The sequence below is a fragment of the Culex pipiens genome, chromosome 3, assembly GCF_016801865.2.
Source record: "Culex pipiens pallens isolate TS chromosome 3, TS_CPP_V2, whole genome shotgun sequence".
NCBI lineage: Eukaryota > Metazoa > Arthropoda > Insecta > Diptera > Culicidae > Culex > Culex pipiens.
In genome coordinates, this window is record NC_068939.1 from 174,149,766 (window position 1) to 174,170,811 (window position 21,046).

The following is a 21,046-nucleotide window of genomic DNA, read 5'->3' on the forward strand; positions in this document are numbered from 1 at the left end:
GATCGATTTGGTGTCTTCGGCAAAGTTGTAGGTATGGATTAGAACTACACTGAAAACAAATGATACATGGTATACATTTTTTTGGTGATTTTTAATTTCACTTTTTGTGACTAAAGCTTGATTTGCAAAAAAAAAAAAAAAATACAATTTTTTATGTGTTTTTGATGGTCATCAAATGCCAACGTTTTACAAATTTCCGAAATGTGCAAAAAATCTTTGACCGAGATATGAATTTTTGAATCAAAACTGATTTTTTCAAAAAAGCGAAATATTGGTCGCAAAAATGTTCAATTTCAGTTTCTATGTAAAATCGAACTTCCAGTTTTTTTAAATCAAGGCATAAATTTCAATAGGGCCAAACATTCAATATTACACCCTTTTGAAATGTTCGTCTAGATTAAAAAAAAATGAAAATATTGTTTTCGGAAAGATCGGAAAATTTCACGAATGTTTCATATTTTAACAGTGAAAATCGGACTATTAGTTGCAGAGATATCGACATTAGAAAATAATGAGTTGTTTGGGTGAGACTTAGAAAACATCAATTTTCCTGTTTTTAAATCTTTGCATGGCAATATCTCAGCAACTAAGGGTCGTATCAAAAAAAATCTTAAAAGCAAAATATAGAGAATTTTCTCAGCTTTTCAAAAACATTTTTTTAAAGGTGGGCAAACATGGGCACTAATTAAAAAAAATGAATAACTGCGACTATTTTCAAAAAGGCTTTAACTTGAAATCGGTGTACTTTATTAAAATTTCACTAAAGTACTTTTTGATTGCAAACTCGATTTTACATCGTAAAATGAAGTTAAGAAATTTTTGCAAGCAATATCCCAATTTTTTTGAAAAAATCAGTATTGATTCAAAAAATCATAACTCGGTCAAAGATTTTTTGCCCGTTCTGGAAATTTTTGAAAAGTTGGCATTTGATGTCCCTTAAAAATATCAGAAAATAAAAAAATAGTGTTTTTTGCAAATCAAGTTTTAGTGACAAAAAATAAAATTAAAAAATCACCAATTTTTTTTACCGTGTATCATTTTTTTCAGTGTAGACCTTATCAATACCTGCAACTTTGCCGAAGACACCAAATCGATAAAAAAAATCCTTCAAAAGATACAGATTTTTGAATTTTCATATATTATTTTTGTATGGAAAGCTGCCAAATTTGAGGGCGTTATAAATTTTGAAAAATATTTGCAACGGCCTTAAAGCAACCAGCTAAGTAATAAAAGCAAATAAACTAACCAAAAAAAATGCCTTTTTAATATTTTAATGGTTGACGCTTTCAATAAAAAAATATGTTCCCACCCCTTTAAAAAATATAAACAATCATGAAGCATTTTTCCCAACGAGGTTTACCGTGTTTTGCAACGTGTTTTAACGGTTTAATTTTTTTGCTATTTTAAAATTATATTTTGAATTGATTTTTCGACTCGACACGGAAAAAATGAATCACATGTAAACCTAGTTGATGTAAACTTGAGATTCGACGTAATCGTCTGTATCACATGTAAAATCATGTTTTTACGTACACACAAAAAAAAATATTTCCGAATGTTACATCATTTCTGATGTAACACTTTTGTACGTCATTAAACATTTGAATTTAAATGCAATTTGAGGTAAATTTGCAACAAATTAAACGTTAAAACATGATTTTACGTGTGATTCGACCGTTTACAACGAATCTCAAGTTTACATCAACTGAGTTTACATGTGATTATTTTTTTCCGTGTCGAGTAAATTCACTTTTTTTATCTTTGTATGATTTGTTGCAAATTTACACCAAATCGAATTGAAATTTAAATAATTTATGTTGCACGTCATATTATATTATTAACAAGCCTTACCCGACAAACTTCGTCTTGTCATTTTTTCGCTTCTTGACGTTTTTAGCTTGTTCGCTTATTCAGCCTCCTGTGATAAAAATTTGATTTTACGCAACTTTTCCCATACAAACTGCAGATCTTCCGGAATCGGTTCCAGAGTGGCCAAAGTTGTAACTCTTTTGCGTAAGAACCTTCCTTGGGCTTATACGAACCCAACGCAGCAAGGAGCGCTCCGAGCCGACTTTCCGTTATCAACTGATGCGCGTTCGAACAAAACCATCGATTTTTTTATATATATAGAATAGAAGATAGATAGATGAAGTAACATTAATTTTTCTGTTCATGTCGAAAAAATTAACTGAAAAAATTATCCAAATTGATAATGAAGAAAAAGATACAAATTCATCTGTGATTTTTTATGAGTTCTACTAATTTTGTCGTCCTGTTTTCTCGGTTTAAAAAAAAATTACAAAGAAAAAGATGTCATGTAATGAATATTTTTAAAATTTCCAAATTTGAATCTAAAACTTGTTTAATATAATTTGATCTTTGCTTGCTTATTGCATGAACCATGAAATTATCTTCAGATTTCTCGCTTTAACGAAGCATCCTCACCCGCTCCGAGCAAAAATGGACCTTGTTTCACTTTCTGCTCGAATGTATTATTTTGACGAGCTTGAACAACAAGCTCCCACTGCCCTGAAGGAAGGATCTACTTACATGTTTTTATTCACGTGAAATAACAAAACATGAATCTTCAAAAGGCAGACCCCGAATGTGTTGATTCCAAATTGGAAAAAATGCTTTGAAGCTTTTGGCTTCAATTCTGGAGGGCAAACAATGTTCTTTCAAGATTTTATTTGGTAGCGTTGCCTGTAAAAAATATTATATTTATGATTTGAAGCAGTTTCTGAGGACTTAGGAAGTCCTTCTTAGTAATAAAAGTTCCACACATCTTCCAATGCTAAAGTTTTGTGCTGTGAAACGATGATTTTACAAGTGCTGTGGTAAATAACCAATTCTAGTCACAAACTGTCTCAAAATTATAAGCAGTTTCGTTCAGCAACAAGAATCTACACTTTTCCCCTTCAAGACGACACGGAAAGTCTTCCGTAAGATGGAAAAACTTTTGAATTGCTTTTCGAGACGATAACCGCAACTGCTTTTTACGACGACCATGGGGAATTTCCTCGGGGAGTGCATTTTCACGTTTGTGGAAGCAGTTTGATGCAAATTGACGTGCTTTAGTTATAGCTTTTTGGATGCTAATTGAAGCTGTCGTGACAGTTTTAGACCGCTGGGCAAAGGCAGACCAAGCACTTTGGAGCTTTGTGTGTTTCAGTAAGTAGAGAAGAATAAAACTACAATTTTTATATAAAGAAGATATTTTTTTGTTGATTCTACGTTTATTAAATTATGCAATAAGTCTCACTCCAGAACCAGGAAATTGAAAGCACACTGCAACCAATAATAGGATTTATGTGGGTGTTGAGTGCGAAAACAGTTGAACCATGAATAAATTATTGATGACACTGTGAAAATAGTTAATACTTCATTAAATTGTTTTTGACTTGCATATAGATGTTTTGAAACCTTTATATTTTCCTAATTAATGGTAACATTAACAAAGTAGTAAATTGAAAGTTCATAATTACTGTGTCTACAAAATAATGGTTTTGTGTGGAAACATCATCTCGCAAACCTTTTTGCTGGTTGGTAGAGTGTTTGATGACTGCCTTTTATAAAAAAATAACGTTTCGAATAACACAAATAAAATAAATTCCAAAGTTAAAATTTAAATTATATAATGTCAAAAATTATTTTTTTGTCACAATCGTTTTCAATTTTCAATAATGAGAGAGAGCCCCACAAAAGACAATAAATTGGGTGCAATTTTCGGTGAAATCCTGCCAAAGAGAGTGACACGTGTGAATTACTTTTGGCCGGGTGCGCGGAAATATGCTTACGCGCGAGGCAAACGCGTCGCTGATCGAATTTGGTGTGATGGAAAAATAATTACTTCGCCTCCAGGACAACAACGCGTTGGTGGGTGCCATGCCGTGCCAAGAACAGGGTACACAGTGCGGTCAGGACACAGTCTAAAAATATCTCTTTGGAAGGGAATAATAATAATGTTTTAACTGAGCATAATTTGGGAACGGGTTTGCAGATTTGGCGTGTTTAAAAGAAAATAAATCAATCTAGGTGGAATTAGAAAAAAAAATCTGATTTTTAAGTTACTCAAAATACACCGCCAAATATCCGATTCGATTATTTTATCAAGTCGATGCTCTCTTGTACTAAGCTTGCGGGTTTTCCTATCTAGTTAGCATAAGAGAGCACAGAGGCATCGAAGTGTTGATATCGATAACGATTCAATCATCATCATCGTATTCGTCCGTGAATATTTTAAAATATGGCTTTTTTTACCTTTATTTGAATTTTTGAAATATTATGTTTAAATTAATGTGAATGAAGTTTCGAAATGAATATTGAATGAAGTTTCGTATCATAATAGTATAGGTTAAAAAATAATGCTATCTTAATTTGTGTAAATACTATAATTTCCATAAATGTCTAAGTTCTTGTCAACCGATTCAAAACATGAACAGACATTGTAGTTGAAGCAAAATAATCGGATTTTCACAAAATACTGAAGGTGAAAACACACCAATTTCCAGGTAGTTTTTTATTGTTCTTGAGTCTAATTTTATTTTACAGCAATTTTAGTTACACTAAATTTTTCACATTTTTTCAAATAATAAAAAAATCTTTCGTAGAGATTATTAGGGCACTTGGGACAAATAAAAAGCTTTTTTTTGAAATCTTTTTGTTTTATCCTAAGTTTGATACATCGATTTCTTTGTTTAAATCTTTAATGTGCACTAAAATCTGCTTTCCCAATCCAGACTGTATTTTCAACTGGTCTCTATTTTTCTCGATTAGGTTCAGTTTTAGGCAGTGTTTACATTACACTAAATTTTCTCTGTAATTAAAAAAAAACTTAACTCAAGTTATGCCACGCATTTTGACAAGCCAGAGTAGTTTTTTGAAGAAAATTATAACGTTTTTGAATAAAACTAGCTTTTATGTGAAAATGCAGAATATAACTTAATTCTTTACAAAGTGAAAGTTTTCTTTAAAAAATAACATTCTATTTTGAAACTTAATAGGGGAAAGTGGGGCAAGTGTAACAAGCTAACGAAATGCTCGTTATAACCCACCAAAAAAGTTAAAAAATTTCGGATTTTTTTTATAATCATCTTATTCCAGGTCTTGACTAAGACTTTGATAGAACAAATTTTGAAAAAATCCTGTTTTCTAATGTAAAAACTTGATTTTAAAATTTATGATTTTCCGTACGTTCTACTCAACTAGTGGGGCAAGACGAACAACCCGTTGGGGCAAGAGGAACAATGCATGAAACAACGTGTTAATTTGCTAACAATTGAACTGTTATCACTTAGATACATCAGATTAGAATGTATTTGAAACGTTTCTTTCATTTTTAGATTAAATAATAATATTTTACTAAAAATTTGATCGTTTTTACGAAAAAAAATATTACTTAGATGAAAAAAAGGAAATTTTCAGAATATCACTATATTTTGTATGGAAATTTTTTTGAACAATTGTTTCAGTTTCAGTTTTTTAGTACTTTTATGTATTTATTTCCCAATAAAATATGTTGTTGCAGCAATTCGTAATTTGTTCCATACTAAAAATCCATATGGTACACTTGCCCCATCTGAACAAGATTTTTTAAAAGCTCTCAACAAAAATAAAAACGAAGTTGACTTTATAGCTGTCAGCCACCATTGCTAGTACCAACCACTAGTGTCTTCCTTTTTATCTACACATCGCCGCCCTGGGCTCCTAAGTGTATGAAAGTATGGCACGGAGCGACGGCGCCGAATTCCCATATTTACACAAATAATTTTTAGAGCGCCCGCCGCGGGATTCGAACCAGCGACCTCTGGGTTGTGAGTCCAGTGCGCGGTCCGATTGATCCACACGGGTGGGACAACAAAAATAACCAAAATTTAAATCATACTTTATAACAGGTGCAAGTCATTAGTAGGGACACTACTGACTTAGGAAAAATAGCATTTTTATAAAATGAGCCTTAAAACGAACCCTAAGCCTTATTTTGTACTTTCAAAATATTATAAGAAAACATAGGTTTTGAAAAAAAAACTTCATTAAATCTTATGCCCCGTGGCGTTTTCGTCTTTTTGGCGGTTATGTGGTAGTAGAATCAGCTAATTGCATTGCTAGCAACGATTCCTCATACTGGAAATAATCAAAATTGTAAAAATTACGGCCGTACGAGCGATTTTGCCTCTTGCCCCATATTGTCGTCTTGCCCCACCTTCCCCTTCATACTTTTCTTGTAATTTTCGAATGTGCAAACGGCCTACTTTTACAGTACAGTCTAGACTCAATTATCCGAAGGTCATGGCAAAATTTCACTTCGGATTGTCTTATTTTTGATTGTTGAGTTTTAGTATGACCCCTAAACTACTCTAAAGTGATTTAAAATTTTTAAATCCAATATCCAATATAGCGACCAAAATGGCGTTGATGAAATATTGAAAAAATGCATTTTTCAATTTAAAAGTCAAACAACCATTCAAATTTGGGTAGCAGGAATCGAATTTGATGTAAAAAGTTATTTTTTGTTGTTCCTGATTCGATTATCCAAAGTTCCATGCAAGCTTCGGATAAAAGAACCTCGGATAATCGAAACATTGAATAATCGAGGCTTTGTTAATCGAGTCTGGACTGTTCTAAGTTAGTACTTATTTTTTACAATTTAGCAATTCTCTACGAAATCGGCCGATTCCGACCATTTTTATTTTTTGTATTTTTTTATTTGGCTCAAACTTTGTGGCGGCCGTATTTGAGAAATTGAGTTTTTGTGAAAAAAAAGTTAGCTAAAAAATCGGCAATTTTTTATCCGTCTACATATACCGTAAACCGGGGTGACTTTGATAGGATTTCAATTTGTTTTTGAAATATTTTCCAACAGGTAAGGTTTTTCTCAAGATTATTATTTTTAAAACATGTACTGGGGTAGGCCACACAAAGTCTATGCACTATTTAGGAGAAAAAGTTTTTTCAATAATGTTTAGAATAATAGTTACGTTAAAAATTCTTACTTGACTGACTGGGTGACTTTGATAGTCATAGTTTTTCTTGTTATAATCATATTTAAGATGTTCAAACTTTATTTGTACGCTAAATGTACCACCACTAAAGAAGCTGATATAGTTTTTAAGAAAAAAAATCAATGTTTATATTTAGTTAACTAAGTGTATAAAGTTATTAGCAAAATACATATAAATTTTAGGTAAAATTGTTAAAAAGTCGGAATTTTGCCTGAAATTTGTTAAAACTAGTTTTGTTTGTAAAATTATCGATTTATATTGCATTTTATACTGAATTCGATGCACGAATCACAAGTTTTTACATTTTACATGAAATTTGTTCAACTGAAATTGCCTTTAAATTTTGAGATTTTTTTTTAATTGTGTTTCAAAAACAAATATTATTTATTATTTACAAACTTTTTTACGCTTCTCCTAGTGGAAAATTGTCCAAAGAATCCGAAAATGCATTCCGTTTTCCGATTCAAAATCATGTTCATTGAGAAAATCATGACACTTTGAGAAGTTTAAAAAAATGACTTTCATCAACATTTTCTTAACTACAGTTAACTAACTTTTTAAACTTGTCAACATTTTATGAAAAGTTCTTTTTGAGGTACTTTGAACACTTCTCTACCACGGTCAGAATGTTTCTAAACCATTCTTTACGCATTTTACTTGTACTTTTCATTTTGCGGAAAAATCGCAAACCTATCAAAGTCACCCCGACTATCAAAGTCACCCCGTTTTACGGTATTTTTTTTCTGGATATTCCTCAACAATATCAACCACTTGGCCGAAGACACCAAATTGATTAGAAAATGTATTCAAATGTTACAGATTTTCGAATATTCACTTACCATTTTTGTATGGACAGCTGTCAAAAATTGCTTCTTTGGTCATAGGGAAGGCCCCAACAAAGTTTGAGCCAAATAAAAATAAAATAAAATTAAATCCATTTCCTGTTTTGGTCGAGAATTGCTCAACTGCCATGAAACTCTCCACTTTTTATGTCTTTCTCAAATGACGGCCTACTTTTCTCTACCATAAATAAATTAGTTGAAGTTAAAGTTGAAGTTGAACTTTTCAGCACTTCTATCGAAAAGAATTTATTTTCAATATTGTTTTGATTTGAGGGTTGAATTGACTTACCATATGGACATTTGACATTAAATTCAATTAAATTCAATTAAATTCAATAAACAAATTAGTTTTCCTAATCACAAAAGATGTTGTATGCTACTCGTTGAATATACGAGTCGTGCTGAAAAAATAATTCATGCGATGAGCAATTTCACTGAAAATTATCTATTTAAAAAAACTCATCTCGTTGCTGCTACTTGCTACCTAAGTTTTGTTGGATAAATGCTAAAAAATATTGTTTTAATTTATATTTTTATTTTCTTTCAAATGACCAAATTTTTTCTGTTATGCTTGGTAAATGACAGGATACAAATTTATCTCTGTGCTTTAGTTCTACCTGGTAGAACTGAAATTTTTGAGAACACAAACAAAAAAGTTGCAACCGCCGGGATTAAAACCCAGCACCAACAGTAAGAACTGGCGCCTTAGCCCGCTCGGCCATCACACCGATGAAGAATGGAAAGGATAAATTTTTATATGAGCTTAACATTTCAGTAAGAGGGTTTCGTATACTAATGGGCCACATATTTCAGGGTGTAATATTACATAAAATTTCATAGAATAATGCAAAATTTAATTAACACCAAGGCCTTTTGACGCAGCTGAATTACTACTTTTTTTTGCCGTGCACAAAATAGCATGGAAACAAACAAAAGTGCTCAGATCTTAAAAAATTTCTAGGGGTTCCCTGGCCGAAATAATTAGACCCGTAGTTTTTGTTTGGCCATTGTGGTTACCTACACCGTCTTAGGCTGGTCCGAAGAATGGACATTTTCGTCGATTTTATCAAAAACCACTTTTTTTTTCAAAAAAATCACCCCGTCAGTTTAACCGATTTTAACTGTGTTATACGCAAATGAATGGTAATAAGTTGGCCTTTTAAAGAAAAATAGTTTTATGTTTCAAAAATCTAGCCTAAAATATGAAAAGGTCGTATGAAACTTTACAATGCCGTTTTGACGGGGTTTGGACCAAAGAGCCAATGTCTGGAAATATTTTTATCGTATTCCTCGGACAATTTTACAAAATCCGTGTTTTTCGAAGCGCGGGAACGGGATAATGACAAAATTGGCAAAAAATCATCTTTTTGAACTAAAACTACGATAGATTCAAAATGTCAGCGATGACCTATACATGTTTGGGTACCAAAAGTTGCGTATTTTAATCATTTTAATTACCAAAACTCTATTATTTTCAAAAATCCTTTCAAAATTTTGCGTTTAATTACACAAAAATGTTGTAAACAGTCAATTATAAGGCAAAGAGATTGGAAAAATTAAAAAATCTAAACTCGTACAACTTAACATTGAAATGAAAGAATAAAAAAGAGAAACTTTAAAAATAAAGTAAAACAAGAAATAAAAGTGTTCAGGCTTGGGATAAAGTCGATGAAATATGTGTAGTTGAAAGTTAAGACCAGATCAAATAAATTAACTCTTTAAGTTTCACCATAAGTAATTTATTAAAGCTTTAAGGATGATAAAATGCTGCAAACAAGAGAAAAAATGAATTAGACTACGTCCCAGCGTTCTGGAATTCTTTCGCCACACTTGGTAGACCAACGAACTTCACTTCTCGCCCAATTCTGACTCGTGCGAAAGTAATTGCTCCGGCACCGGCACCCGGACGAAATATGGTTGATGAAATGACGAGGGATCGCTGTCGTTGGACTGGCTGGTCTGGTTGGATAAAGTTTCAAAAGTGACGAGGGCTGCCGGCGTGCATTCCGGAGCTGAGCTGATGATGGTTTATGCCTGCGTACGCGGAAAAAAAAACACGCCAAAGGGCCTCCGGCTGTGGCAGGGAGAGGGAGACTTGGTGTGATCTTTTGATCTCACCAGGATTAGATTTATTTTGGAAAGATTGAAATCGCTTCGTGAAAATGAGTTGGATCTTTGAAAATTAACAAAGTTTGTGGGATAGCACGATTGCAGCTAGATTAATAGCTTTGAAAAAAGTTCAAAGCAAATGCTCAATTTCGAAAATGCACACAAAATGCAAACGAATAGAAAACAAAAAAAAAGACTTCAAGTTTATCGCAGAAATTAGTTGTTTAAAATAAATTCTTATTCATATGAAAAATACATTAAATGAAAATCATAACTCTATAGAAAGGACAAAACCATCAAAGAATGCTTTAAATTGGAGAAAATCATCATCAAAAGAATGTCTAAAGTGGGGTTTCTTTCACATCATGCTGGCCTGCTCGTGCATGCAAATGAACTTTGAAGAATATTCCAGTAGCAGTTTACTCAATAGTGTTGAAGTGTGCGGAGAAGAAATTTATTCTATCTGAAGGGGGTGTTTCAAATTACCATATATTTGAGACAGCTGCCAAATGGATGATCGAAGCAGGACAGAAACTGGGGGTGATTGCAAATTTCCATCATCTGTTGACTATGTTTTTGCAAGCATCATTGTTGAGAGGTGCTTTGTTCATTCTTCATTGTGGCAATGATTTTATTTAGAAGCATTTACAATATTTCACAAGGGGAAAATACAGTTAGATTGATGATAACCTCCTAAGGACCAGCAACTGGCTGAAAACTCAATAATAACGAATAAAAAATACCTCATTAAAGAAACACAAGTCGAATTGAGCAAAGTAAGCTTACTTTTTCATGTTTTATTTGAAAAATTCACAATCAATTGTTTGTTAATTCAAAGTGATTATATTTTTGACAAATATACATAAATTTGAGGCAAAATAATTAAAAAAAATTCTAGTTTGATGAAGGCTCATCAGATTTTTTTTCATGTATAATTTTTTTGCCACCAAAAGTAATTGCAAAACATAGATCAAATATTCCCAAATTTTCGAACGAACTTTTTCTACTGAGACTGCCTATAAATCTAAAGATATGTTACAGATCTGATTCAATTACAATCAATTTGCTACTTCGAAACTAATTTGAATGTAAACAGTAAATGTAAACAAAAAAGACAAAAAAGACAAAAAAAAAAACAAAAAAAGCAAAAAAGACAAAAAAGACAAAAAAGACAAAAAAGACAAAAAAGACAAAAAAGACAAAAAAGACAAAAAAGACAAAAAAGACAAAAAAGACAAAAAAGACAAAAAAGACAAAAAAGACAAAAAAGACAAAAAAGACAAAAAAGACAAAAAAGACAAAAAAGACAAAAAAGACAAAAAAGACAAAAAAGACAAAAAAGACAAAAAAGACAAAAAAGACAAAAAAGACAAAAAAGACAAAAAAGACAAAAAAGACAAAAAAGACAAAAAAAAAAAGACAAAAAAGACAAAAAAGACAAAAAAGACAAAAAAGACAAAAAAGACAAAAAAGACAAAAAAGACAAAAAAGACAAAAAAGACAAAAAAGACAAAAAAGACAAAAAAGACAAAAAAGACAAAAAAGACAAAAAAGACAAAAAAGACAAAAAAGACAAAAAAGACAAAAAAGACAAAAAAGACAAAAAAGACAAAAAAGACAAAAAGACAAAAAAGACAAAAAAGACAAAAAAGACAAAAAAGACAAAAAAGACAAAAAAGACAAAAAAGACAAAAAAGACAAAAAAGACAAAAAAGACAAAAAAGACAAAAAAGACAAAAAAGACAAAAAAGACAAAAAAGACAAAAAAGACAAAAAAGACAAAAAAGACAAAAAAGACAAAAAAGACAAAAAAGACAAAAAAGACAAAAAAGACAAAAAAGACAAAAAAGACAAAAAAGACAAAAAAGACAAAAAAGACAAAAAAGACAAAAAAGACAAAAAAGACAAAAAAGACAAAAAAGACAAAAAAGACAAAAAAGACAAAAAAGACAAAAAAGACAAAAAAGACAAAAAAGACAAAAAAGACAAAAAAGACAAAAAAGACAAAAAAGACAAAAAAGACAAAAAAGACAAAAAAGACAAAAAAGACAAAAAAGACAAAAAAGACAAAAAAGACAAAAAAGACAAAAAAGACAAAAAAGACAAAAAAGACAAAAAAGACAAAAAAGACAAAAAAGACAAAAAAGACAAAAAAGACAAAAAAGACAAAAAAGACAAAAAAGACAAAAAAGACAAAAAAGACAAAAAAGACAAAAAAGACAAAAAAGACAAAAAAGACAAAAAAGACAAAAAAGACAAAAAAAGACAAAAAAGACAAAAAAGACAAAAAAGACAAAAAAGACAAAAAAGACAAAAAAGACAAAAAAGACAAAAAAGACAAAAAAGACAAAAAAGACAAAAAAGACAAAAAAGACAAAAAAGACAAAAAAGACAAAAAAGACAAAAAAGACAAAAAAGACAAAAAAGACAAAAAAGACAAAAAAAAACAAAAATTGATTATTTTCATGATTTTTTTTTCTGTGCACCTAGCTTAGCAATTACGCCAAAGGTTAAAATTTCATTTATTTTTTTTGGTAAGACGATGTTCAAAGAATATAAAATTCGTCAAAGTGGTTGGAACCTAGTGTTCAACAAAGTTTTGTGGAAAACGCCTTTCAATTTGAGCTTTATTACCAAAGTGCAGATGAGCTGACTCATTTGCGTTTATTTGGTATTTATTCAATTTGCCTTTCCTTCGTTCTGCGGGGGTAAATTGATCCTGATGAGAGACAATCATTGGAGCGTGCCCAAATTAAACCAATTTCAAAGAATTTAAAACCACGAGCCAACAAATTTGCACAAAAAGATTCCCGAGGAGAGGCCATTCACATTTGACCGCGAACTGAAAGCCTGCGGGATCGTGCCGTTCTTTTTTTGTTTTTGCTCTCTACTCTCCACCTGGGGTCGCTAATATGTTCCGGATGACATAAAAATACAGAATCCCGCTCGTGCAGGTAAAACCTCCGATATACCTAAAGATATGTTGGGCATCATGAAAAAAAAGCTTCTCCGGCCACCACACCGAGGGCAGGTCAGGAAAGAACGGAAAATTATGTCTCTTAATTAAACCTAACGGTTTCGGCGAAGTCGGCAGCAGCAGCAGAGTTCCATCAGGTGACGATGGCCACCGCCACAGCACGCTTTGTTTTTGTTCTTCAATTTCCAGTCGAGCGTTTCACGGGTTTATGACGGTTTCGACTGTCTTGTTTCGCCTCATTTCCCTCCCTTTGTCAAGCTGATTCCGATACGCGCAAAATTTATGTTCCACGACCTAAATGAGTGGAATCGCCGAGCGGTGTCACGATTTCGAGTTGTTTTGCTCGAAAAAGTAGAACGCGGGATGGTTTTACATGATCTTTCCCCTTTCGTATGGGTTGTAACCCGCAGAACAGTCCTAATTTAAACGAGGAGACTTGGACGGTGCCAAGCGACGAACCCGCTAATTTAATCATATTTTGTCAAATTGAGGCACCGCTCACGGTCGAATCAACGGGAAACGGGATTTTTTCTTCCAAACATTGGATAGAATCATCATCCTGTGGGGTGAATTTTATTTTGGTAAATTAATTAATTGGATTTGTTTTCGGACCTTCCGCTCGAACTGTGGTGGTTTCGGTGTTTTTTATGGGATTTTTTCAGCTATGGCCATAACCTGGAAAAAGGCAACGTTCGTCACCATTTAACCGCTACGTTTTGATGAATTTGGTGACCTGCTGGTTTATGTTGGTTTGTCACACACGATTGCTTGTGGCCGTAAAAGTACAGCTTGAAAATTTCCCGCAATATCAAGCTTCCTATTCTGTGTGACATAAAATTGATTCGTCGTAATTGCGCGTATTGGTTAAATAAATTTGTTAAGTTGATTTAATGTAGTTTATTTTTAAGAATTGAGTGATTTTGTTTGACTGGTAATTCATTCAAGTTAAAAACAAATATTGATTTGAACCAAAATTGATTCTCTATCATGAATAAATAACTCAGCTTATATTTTTAAATGATTCCTTTTTTTAGTTTTATTTTCAATCCCTGGTTGCATGTTGTCCTTTTTTAAGTTCAATTTTACTTAGAAATTTGAATATACCAAAAAATTAAATGAAATCTATACAATATCTTTTTCAATTCAATCAAGTTTCTAAAAGATTCTAGATATATCAGATTGTCGATTGAAATATTTCTAGTTCTGAGAGCATTTTTCATGAATGCAACCGGCAAGTTTAAAGTAAAATTTTTACTTAAATATAAATGTTTAAACTTAAACATAAAATTCAACATAAACTAATTAAAAACGAAAAATAATGCTCATTATCGGATATCATTTCTTTTCAAACAATATTTAGAAGTTGTTGTTTAGAAAAATGTGTCATGAAACTCTAAAATAATACAAAATTCACTTTTTTAACGTTAAAATTCACTTTTTTAACGTTAATTTATGTAAAATTCCATCATGGAAAGGGTGAATTAACTTTATCCCATTTTTCAACTTTTATAATTATAGTATTGTTTACTGTGGTATTAATTGTGCCAACTGACCGGTGAGATATTTTTATGATTATTAAAAATAAATTGAAAAACCATTAAAAACATAACGACTTCTAAACAATATATTTAGACACGTTTTTCGGTGATTTGTTGCTCAAAACCGTGAAGCGATAGAAGTTTGTCAAAGAACCTTTTGTGTTAAATTGGACGCCCGATTTGATGGCGTACTCAAAATTCCGAGGATAACGTTTATTCATTAAAAATGTTTATAAAAGGTTAAAAAAAACGCAGCCATTTTCCGTTACTCAATTGTTATAAATCAAAAGACATGCAATTTTATGAGAAAATTGAAGTACTTTTCGAATCTGCAGCAACCTAGAGACGTCTTTCTTTCATTTAGGACAAAAAAAAACTTTTAAAAATTACGTCTTTTTTTGTAACTTTGCAGGGTTTCTTTTAAGAGTGTATAAATGTTCTATAAAGTCGTAGAGCAGACAAAAAAAATGTTGAGGTATGAATATAAAGGGTTTTCATGTATTCTTAACAAGTTATCAGAATAAAATTCTGATAAAATAAAATAGATTTTTGAAAAAGTGAGTTTTCTCCCCTAAAACTTATTCGTGTACTTTTGAGAGTGTTTTTTTTTTCAAAATGTTCAGCCAATTTGGATAAGAATGGCCTTTTGGATGTTTGTTGTTGTTAGTGAACTGTTATGGTGAGTGGCAGTATCTGGTTTGTTTCTTTATTTTAGGAAAACCTCCCGCATTCCATCAGTTTACGAACCACAACAATCGTCTAAAAGACCATTCTTATGCAAAATTGAATGAACTAAACAAAATCTTTCAAAAGCACACGAATAAATGTTAGGGGTGAAACTTTTTCTGATAAATGTAACGTTTTCAAGTTACAGTTACTTTTTTTCGTTTTTTTTTTGCATTTTAGAAATACTTCTTGAGCTGACAATTGTTTTTACAATTTTCCCTCTGAAACTATGAAAATCAGACAATTAGATTCAGAGATACAGCCTGACAAGAAATTCGAATCGATGAAAATGATGACCTAAAAGTAGCTATATCTCGATACTTTTTGATTGCAAATTCGATTTCGCTTTAAACAATGATTTTTGAACATTTTTATTTGTCTGGGCTTTCGATATTTTCCAAAAAACACGATTTTATCAAAAATTCATATCTTCTTATCCAGTTTTTGCACTTTTGCTCAGGAGATGTCTTTTTAGTCCCCTAAAACATGTTAAAAAATTTCTAAAAATAAAAAAAAACGTACTTCACGAATTAAACTTTTAGTAATCAAAGGCTTAATATTTTTTTTTTGTGTATTTATTTTTTCAAAAAAAGTCCTTGCCATAACCTACAACTGTGCCGAAGACACCAAATCGTTCAGAAATTCCCTTCTCAAGATACAGATGTTCATACATTTACATACTGTAAACCGGGGTGACATTTTTTTTGGAAATGTTTTACAACTGGTACAACTTTTTTGAAAAAAAAGTTTTTTTTTAATGGTGTTTAAAAAAAATTGTTTCGTATTTTGAACTCCGGGGTAACTTTGATGCTAATAGATATTCATGTTAAAATCAGAATTAACGTGTTCAAATTTCATTTTTACAACAAATATTACAGCACTAAGGTTGCTTGTATAGTTTTTAAGAAAAAAAAAGTGTATATTTAGTTAACTAAGTTTTTGAGCTGAAGTGGGAGAAATGCCTGAAATTCGTTCAAACCTGTTTTCTTTGTAAAATTATTGATTCATATTACATTTTAAACTGAATTTGAAGCATGAACAAAGTGTTCAAATCCCATGGTACGATTTTGAAAAACGTACCATGAAATTTGAACACTTTGTTCGTGGTTCCCATTTTCATGAACGCTTGTTCATGATTTTTGGAACTCTTTTTTCTCCGTGTAAAATTTTCACATTTAATATCAAATTTGTTCTACTGAAAATGCCTATAAATTTGGAGATTATTTTGAATTGTGTTTCAAAAACAAATAATATATATTATTTACATATTCATGTTACCTTATTCTAAAGGAAAATTGTCCAAAGAATTCGAAATTGCATTCCGTTTTCCGATTCAAATTCATGTTTATGGAGAAAATAATGACATTGAGAGAATATTAAAATAATACTATTCATCAACATTTTCTTTTTTAGAGTTAACTATTTTTTAAACTTTTCAAAATTTTGTGAAAACTTTTTCTACAAGTACTTTGAACACTTCTCTACCCAATCAGTATGATTCCATACCATTCCGTACGTATTTAATTTGTTCTCTTCATTTCGTGGAAAAATCTCAAACCTATCAAAGTCACCCCGGTTTACGGTACCCATTTTGAATGACCAGCCCCCAACGGCAGTAACTGCCGAAGCATTCTGCAAAGCACTCAAACAAGCAACCAGACAAAAACAATGTCCCATATCGTCCCTCACTTGCAGAACCACAATAAAACATAAATCTCGCCCGTTATTGCGCCCAAAACATGGGACGTTTCCGTTAGCGCAATAAAAGTGTACCCGCAGGATTGGTGTCGCGAATTAACGCTGAAAAGCTCGTGTGATGTGCCCACTTCGGGAGGGGGGTGAAAATCCAGCTCCAGTAAAGCTCTCCGACATACTTAAAAACACTTTTATGGGAGAAACTGGTTCTACGCCACGGTGGGTAAGAAGGGGATTATTATGCAACTTGCATGCACCTCGGAAATTCCTTCTTCAGGTTGTTGGGGGGACTATTCTGAGTCAGAAAAATCGATTCCCAAAATATTCTGTCGGTGAAAACTGGTTTTATCTTGATTTGAGGTTAAAAAACCTAATATATCACCTAAATCCTCAAAAATACGTTCAAAATCTCGGTCTAACTCTACAAAAAGATGTAAATTTTCATCAAGATATCAATTCTTAGTGCCCAAAATATATTCCTGACATAGTACACCTTAAATCAATCCATTACTTGAGTCCCAGCGTCATCAGGAGGTGTAAAAAAGTGTTATTTCTAAAAAAATATTTTCAATTTGCTTTGGTAAAAAAACTGTCATGTCTGAATTAGAAAACTAATTTTGTAGAATTGTTGCAAACAAAATGAAGAACAATTTTGCAGAAAAAAGAATGACATTTTATCCATTTTCAGTAAAGTTATGTCTAATTAAGTGGGAAAATTGCTGCCAATTTTCAAAATTCTTCGACATTTAACTCATTTTTGTTATTAACAGCTATTACGATCATACTCAGTAGGATGTACCAAAAATTACATTTTGGCGGTCATTCTGGGGCCTGTTACGGAGGGCATACTCAGCTGAAATCCCAAATATGAGCTTGATTGAACTCAACAGGAGCATGCTTTTTGCACTTGATTTTTTAATGGGATTTAACCCGTAAATTTTTTTTTTCAAAAATGCAGATTTTTTAGCCATTTTGGCCACTGAAGCGTTTATTTTCAACATCATTGGCGTGTAGGACGGATCCTTGCGCATGTTTTGGTATATATAACACTGAAGTTTTGAGCTAAATGAAATGGCGCAACGCCTATCTTTTCTGCTGGAACGTTAATTTTCGAAAAATGTCAAAACTTTGATGGCTTTTACAGAGCTTTAGAGTGCTTCAATTTAATATTATATATACCAAAACATGCGCAAGGATCTGTCCTACACGCCAATGATGTTGAAAATAAACGCTTCAGTGGCCAAAATGACTAAAAAATCTGCATTTTTGAAAAAAAATTTACGGGTTAAATCCCATTAAAAAATCAAGTGCAAAAAGCATGCTCCTGTTGAGTTCAATCAAGCTCATATTTGGGATTTCAGCTAAGTATGCCCTCCGTAACAAGCCCCAGAATGACCGCCAAAATGTAATTTTTGGTACATCCTACTGAGTATGATCGTAATAGCTGTTAATAACAAAAATGAGTTAAATGTCGAAGAATTTTGAAAATTGGCAGCAATTTTCCCACTTAATTAGACATAACTTTACTGAAAATGGATAAAATGTCATTCTTTTTTCTGCAAAATTGTTCTTCATTTTGTTTGCAACAATTCTACAAAATTAGTTTTCTAATTCAGACATGACAGTTTTTTTACCAAAGCAAATTGAAAATATTTTTTTAGAAATAACACTTTTTTACACCTCCTGATGACGCTGGGACTCAAGTAATGGATTGATTTAAGGTGTATTATGTCAGGAATATATTTTGGGCACTAAGAATTGTTATCTTGATGAAAATTTACATCTTTTTGTAGAGTTAGACCGAGATTTTGAACATATTTTTGAGGTTTTAGGTGATATATTAGGTTTTTTAACCTCAAATCAAGATAAAACCAGTTTTCACCGACAGAATATTTTGGGAATAGATTTTTCTGACTCAGAATAGTCCCCCCAACAACCTGAAGAAGGAATTTCCGAGGTGCATGCAAGTTGCATAATAATCCCCTTCTTACCCACCGTGACGCGAACAAGTCTAGCAATTTTTTTTTGCATCTTGCTGTTTAGCACTCTTCAAACTATTTTCCAGTTTTGTTGGACCAACTTTCCTTGGTGTAAATTATGGAACGTCCATTTACCTCGTTTTGTCTCATCTTTTTTTTCCTGTATCCATTCGAATTCTTCCTCAAGAGATCTTTCATCGCGGCGCTCCAAAGTGCTTCGTCAGAATCGAGCCATTTTTGCTACTTTCGAGTTAAGTCTATTGTAAAGCCATCCAGCGATGCTTCCTCATCTTACGCCGAGTATAGAGTAGCAGTGTATTGTTCCGTCTAAAATTTCCCTCAACTCTGTTTGCCATGTTTCGGACCCTAAGCCCTGTTGAAGAGCCTCAGTAGGGGCGAAAATCCGCAAAAGCCGATTTTCCACAACTCATCGTTTCCAATCACGGGTTCGGGCCGTTCGAGTTTCTTGAAACCGTGAGTACCATACTAAATGGATCAATGAATCTTTTGGTTGATGTTTTTCTCCCCTTCCTAGGGGACTTTTTAGCGATTAATGAACCTGGACGAGTGCGGCCTTGACTTTGTGGGGTATTTGTAGGCCAAGATTGGGCTCATTGCTTTTTAGCTTAGATGCTTGTTTCGGCTTATTCGGGTCAGTTTATCCGGCGCGGTGGGACGAGATGGTTCCATTTCCTGGCGTTTTAGGGCATGCCGCCTTTTAAGGACTGACCTCGTTTGTTAAAAGAACTCATCGTTATAGTTTTTTTCATTCATAATTTCTTTTTAAATAAAACTCTTGTTTTTTGTTGAATCGTCGTATAATCTATATAAAAGAGTTTTTTTTGTCCAAATACTATTTTTTATAAGTTAAAGCTGTTCAAGGTATAGAATAGATACAGATTCATGTTAACTTTAATCAACAACTGCACAGTCTCAGTTAATTATAGATTAAACACAAAAACACCAACACAGCTGGAATGTATATTTCGGTGGGCAACGTCCAAATTATGCACGATGGTTATCGATTATTTTTGCAGTACCCCTCTCAACACCTTCATTCTTCTGATGCTATACCGAAACGTTAGGAAAAAAACTGAACTTGTGCAAAAACATGCCTCGGATACGTTCTGTTGAGGCAAATGTAATTCTCTTGATTTCCACAAAATATGTCTATGATTTGACAATATTTTAGCCCTGTAATTTTCAACTGACGATGTTTCCACTATTGATTCTGTTTTCAATATAAAAAATTACATGTTTGTGAGACTTTTTGATCTTTCAAGTCACACATCTAATGTGATCTAATTTATCTTGTCCAATCTAATCTTTTTTAATCTTAGATAATCTAATGTAATTTTATCTTATTTAATCTTTTTTTTATCTAATTTAATTTAATTTAATCTAATTAAATCTTATTTAATCTTATCTTATCTAATTTAATCTAATTTAATATTGTTTTATCTAATTCAATCTTATTTAATTTAATTTAATCTAATTTAGTCTTATTTAATCTAATTTAATCTAATTTTATTTAATGTAATCTAATTTAATCTAATTTATTCTAATACAATCTGATTCAATAATAAAGTAAATAAGCAAAAAAATCGCATCGTTTAGTAATCATATTGCAAATTTTGAAAATTTTAGTATTTTCGAAAAATTCGGTATTTTGTGCCAAATTTTATTTCTTTCAAAAAAAAAAATTTTATGTGAAAAAGCCATATACCCACATTGCAATTTTTTTGAAATTTGAGTATTTTCGAAAAAATACGGTTTTTTTTATGGAAATTTTAGTTTTTAACAAAAAAACATCAAAAAAAGTGTATAGCATACAAAATTTTCCTTCGAAAAAATACGGTTTATTGTGAACAATGTTGAGTACATATTTAACTTTAAAACTTAGGCCGTTGCAAATATTTTTCAAAGTTTATGTCGCCCCCACCTCCCATCAAAATTGGTCCGAAAATCAGGGGGCAAAAAAAATATTTTTTCAAAAAACTTCAAAATTTTAATGAAAATAGAAGGTAAATCAACTGAAAACAATCTAACATGCATTTTTTTTGCATTAATAATCATATTTACCATGTTTGGGCTGGATTAAAAATATTTTGATTTTATATGAAATTCCAATGTACAGTACCGCTAAAACTTTTTTTTTCGCAAAAAATAAAATTTTCGT